General features: G+C 31.9%; 1 pseudogene; it reads right to left on the reverse strand.

Moving 5' to 3' along the window:
* Positions 1-384: 384 nt before the first annotated feature.
* On the reverse strand, positions 385-499 carry LOC120581063 (uncharacterized; annotated as a pseudogene).
* Positions 500-5,531: the final 5,032 nt, after the last annotated feature.

Here is a 5,531-nt window from a genome sequence, read left to right on the forward strand (position 1 = left end):
TAAAAACTGTAAAATAAATTCATCAATATATAAAAAATTTAACACATCACGATTAAGTAGAATTTGTTTCAGAAATACAGGTTAGTTTAACATTTTAAATAAATCAACCTAGGTCATTCACAATGTTAACATGAGAAAAACCACTTCATCTTACACACATGAAGGAAATGCATTTGGAAAAACTCAATGACCATTCGTGATAAAGAAAAAATATCTCTCAGCAAACTAGAAATAGAATAAAGTCCCCTGATTTATCAAGGACATCCACAATAAACATACCCATTATGATACTCAATGGTGAAAGACTAAATGTTTTCCTATTGAGACTGAGAACATAGCAAGAATAAAAACTCACAGCTTTCTTTTATTATTTATTATTATTTATGCCCATAGCACCTGGTCTTCCTAGGTGGTCTCCCATCCAAGTACTAACCAGGCCCAACTCTGCTTAGCTTCCGAGATCAGGCATCGGGCTTTTTCAGGGTGGCATGGCATAGACCATGGACCATGGCTCCACTGGGACACGAACCCAGGACCTTCTACATGTAAAGCAGATGTGCTAACTGCTACACTATGGAACCATGTCTGAACACACAACTCTCACCCATCATTGTGCTTGAAGAACTAGCCAGTGCACTCCTGTTGCCATATTCATTTGGCAGAAGTGAATCACTGGGTCTGGTCCACACTCAAAAGGAAAATTTACACGATGCACTGACACAAGGAGTTAGGAATCAATGAGAGCTCTTTCAGAAGCTGCCCACCACAGCAGCTAAAATGCAAATATGGCCATTTCAATACATCCTTTCAAAGTCTTCAAAATACTACACTCACTACGATTTATAAACAAAGAACAATGATTTTTACAATCTGAAAATGTGAAGTGGAAGGGAGCTTTCTTAAACCATAAAAGGCATATATTAGCCCCTCTGCTCTTAATGGGGAACTTTAGAAGCAGTCTCAATAAGTCAAAAATAGCAAACTTGGCTTCCATCACTATCTTTATTTCATGTTTACTGAATGTACTGGCAATAGAATAAATAAAAGAAATCATAGCTATATAAATTGAAAAGAAGAGATTAAATACCCTTTAATTTTTTTTAGAACATATGTTGTCTATAAATGTTCAGACATTTTGCTTTAAAAGAAAAATATAACATGAATTAATAAATAATGTTTGTTGACATCAGTATTAAGAAATTAGAAAATACAAGAGAAAAAAAACCTTTCACTCATAATGCGACAGCATATAAGAATATATGTAAAATTTCTAAGAGAAATAAAGTATATTAAAGAAGTGAAAGAATTGAGGGACTGGAGGGACATACCATGCTTATAGATGGGAATACTCTATTGCTAAGATAGGAATTCTTTCTAAATTGTCCTATAAATTCAATGTGATTTCAATCAGAATAACATTTTAATGCAAGTGAATGAGTATAGTATGATTCTTAAATGGAAGAACAATGGGTCACAAATAATAAGACTACTGAAAAAGAACAACATGGAATCACTTATTCTAGAAGATATTATGCCTAATTTTAAACTTAAAAGTATAATAATTAAGAGAAATTAGTTGAGGTGGGAAGAAATAGATGTCAAAACTAATGAATTAAACACACACACCAAAAAAAACTAAAGGGAAAGATAAATAAAAACTAGATTTAGGACATAAATAATACTATAAATTAATGGTTAAAAGACTCTTGAATGTACAATACTGGAATAATTCATAATTTATATGGGAAAAAGTAAAATTAGCTCTTAACCTCACACATCATTCTAGATGTACTAAAGAGCTAATCTCAAAAGTAAAATTTTAAATTGTTAGAAAATATTGGTAAATTAAAGTTACTACCTTAGCTTACCTAATGGATTCTTAGATTAGCCACAAAATAGTAAAAAAAATTGAAGACTGAAAATGTTGATTATGTCAAAAGTAAAATTTATGCAAAATAAATAAAAGACAGGTAAAAGACAAACACAAACTGGCATAATGTACTTGTAACATATGTGATTGATAAATATTTAATGCTGAAGATCTATAAAAACTCATCAAATTCTATACAGAGAATAAACATCCTATTAGAAATTTGGGCAAGGATAAATCACAGAGGAGGAAACCTGAAAGACTAATAGATATAAAAGAGTAATTAGTCATGCTTGTAATCAATGAAATACAAATTAAAATATCAGTTATCATTCTTTATACGTCCTTTTATATGGACAAAAAATAATCTTTTTGAAAAGTGTGACAATACTAACGTTTTGAGGTATATGAAGATATCCACTTTCATTAGGGTGATCGACCATAGCAATTTACCTGGATAGGACACAGGATTTTCTGTGCTAAAACTGGGAAAGTTCCAGACAAATCAGAACTCATTGGTCATCATAATGGGACTCTAACTTGGCATGACAATTTTAGAGGGCAATACTTCAATGCTTAGCATTCCACACAGCATATTACTTGACAAAGCAAAAGATAATAACAAATGTTCAACAAAAAAAGAACAGATAAATTGTGGCATTTTATACAACAAATACAATATAATGCAGACAAATGAACTAGAATAGTGGGTGTCATACTTTTATGTATCTGAATCCTCTACAGAGCACCTATAAAAAAGAGTACAGAGACTCAGGTTTTATTGCAGTAGAATAGGACTTGGACCTTTATATATTTTTTAAGTTCACCAGCTGATTTTGATGCCCACTAAAGTGTGAGAACCACTGTTTTAGAGATATACATATCAGCAAAGAAAAATTTCCACACCTAGTATTCAGTAAGAATAGCAAGTTGTAGAATGTATATGAAGTATGATTTAATTTATTTAAACTTTTAAATCCACCAACATGAGATTATATTATGTTTAGGGATATGTAAATATGTATTAAATATTAAAACTTGCATGGAAATAATAATAAATATCAAATTCATGTTTGTGATTCCCCAGTAGAGGGTAATAGAAGATTTTTTCCGGGGGGCTTCAGCTGTGTCTCAAATACCTTATTTTTTCTAAAAAAAAAATGGAACTGCAGTAAACACAACATATGTTAAGATTCAATGTGTTAGAAACTGAGTATGTATACATTTGAAATATTTCACTAAATAATTTTAAGAATATAAAGCTATGAATATATTATGATTTGTTCTTTGTAAAAATGTATTTAATAATTCATATGGTTATAAAAGAAATGGCATAGCCATAGATTATCACTATCTACCGCTACATTTATATCTATTAATTACTGAAAAATCTCCTTGGGCTATGATTAAGGCAGGGTGACATAATTATGGGTGATTCTTATTACTTTCTATTCCATTGTTACATTTTTATCAGCAATATCATTAACATAATAAATTTATAGCATATGGCAATCTAGAGTTTTCAGGCACAGTTTTCAGGTTAGTTTCTTTTGCTATTTTCTGCTTTGTTGTATATTGTATAATACATAAAGGTTATAGAGTATACTAGCAATTACATTTATTCTTCAGAACTAAAACTTTTTTATTACTAAAAGATTGTAAATGCACACTATCTTCAGATATAAAGGATTATAAGAATCTGGATCTTTCATTACCATTTTCCTTGATTAATATTCTTCTAACTTATAGAAACCAAAAAATCGAACTGTATATATTGACTTTCATCATTAGTTATACACCATATTGGACATTGTTCAACCAAGGGGCTTAATTTACTTACTTAAAAGTAAAACAGAGACTATATCTAAATATTATATCTTTCACATAGTATGTCTGCAGTAAAGTTTCCTAACAAATGTCACCACATACAGAAAAGCTGAAAAGAATAGTTGCAAACTAGGCTATGCAGAGTCCACTGGAGTATCTGGCTACAGTGTGGTTTGCACACCTTAGAAACTTGCAACAAAGACAAAAAGTCCTCATCAATTATTCAGAAAGGTCATCTTAGATGATTTTTTTGTAGGCAGATATAAAAGTTTGCTTTCTTTCAACTGTCAGTTTAATATGAATTGAAGTTTCAATAAGAATCAGGGAGATGTATAATCTGTTGCAATTTATACTGTTTTTAATCCCTAAAAATAACTGTTAATAAGCATAAAATTATATTACGGCCTGTTGATGGTCAAAGCAAGAAAACTGATAAAGTATCAGGGAGAGAGAGAGTCTATATTTGCTTGGTTCGTTGGTTTGGGGTTTGTCTTGGGTTTGGGATTGAGTTTGGTGGGGTTTGTTTGCTTGGTTGTTTTGCAGAAGTCAAGGTTTGCTTATATAGGAAGATTTCCAGACTTCTCAGCCAGTTTGGGTCAGCGGTTTTGAGACAGTGACATAACAGCCTACTGCGGAAGAAGCAGCAGTGCAAGAGCAAGTCAAAATTTAGAGGAATAAAGAAGTAAAAACTGTTAAAAATTAATTTTTAAATTTGTGCTCAAAGTCTCTGTCTCATTCTTTACCCCCTTTTTCAAATAAATCTTGAAGGGGATGAGTAGCAGAGAAGATTCCCAGTCCAGTCATAGAACAATATTTCCAGTTAAATAACTTGGAAGGAATCCTGGAAAACTTGTGTAGGTGATGGTGCCACACGGCACAATATTTGGCCTTTCAAAATTGACTAATGAATTGGTTAAGGCTATTATATGATCTTGGATAAACTACATGAAAAAAAATATATATTAGAGGTATAGAAATACCTGCTTGAATAATGTTTCTAAGATATTAGCACTAACACTTTTATTTAATCCTAAAATTAAACAGAAAAAGAAGACTACTTGTTTTTATTAAATCCGAAGCAACACCACTACAGTTTATGTTATACTTCCCCCCCCCCCCCCCCAAAAAAAAAAAAAACTTCCTGGAAAATCGGAGCAACTGGATCCAGGGGATGAAGTTTAAAGTTATAAAGTTTAGTCGTAGTTGGGATTTATGTACAGGAGGAGAACTGGAATTTAAAAGGTCAGAGTGTCCTGGAAGACACAGGTAGATTAAGAGCAGTTTGGAATTAAGGGGGAGGTATCCTGGTTGATTTTTTTCAAATATCTTTACAGATATATCTTTATCCATATATAGTTCATTATTTTGGGAAATATTTACTGAATCTCATCTATGCACCAGATTTTTCCAGCACTCCAGGCACTTCTGGTCACATAAAACTCCATGAGGGCTTATACTTGGAGACCTTGGAAGATCTGTGCTCTCTCTTCTACTCTCCCACTGTCAATTTGGGGGACAATCTGCTCATCAGAATAGCAAGACAGGAAATGCTAGAGATTATATTTTTGTTTGAAGAAATCACTCTTATATGAATATTCTCTTATCTTCCATTTCCTTTCAATATTGTTGACTTTTTCTAAGTTAAAAGATATTTTCAACATAGTACCTATATTGCCTTCTTTATTAGTTTGGCAGAAGTCTCAGTTAGAAGGCTTTATTAAAAAAAAAACTCACAGGAACTCTGAATTTGGTAAGAGTGTGAGGGCTGGAGTTACATTCAAATGTCACTTGGAAATCTTTTGCAAAGGTAACAAAGAAAGAACACTCTTTACTA

The sequence above is a fragment of the Pteropus medius genome, unplaced genomic scaffold (assembly GCF_902729225.1).
Source record: "Pteropus medius unplaced genomic scaffold, Ma_sr-lr_union100, whole genome shotgun sequence".
NCBI classification, from domain to species: Eukaryota; Metazoa; Chordata; class Mammalia; order Chiroptera; family Pteropodidae; genus Pteropus; species Pteropus medius.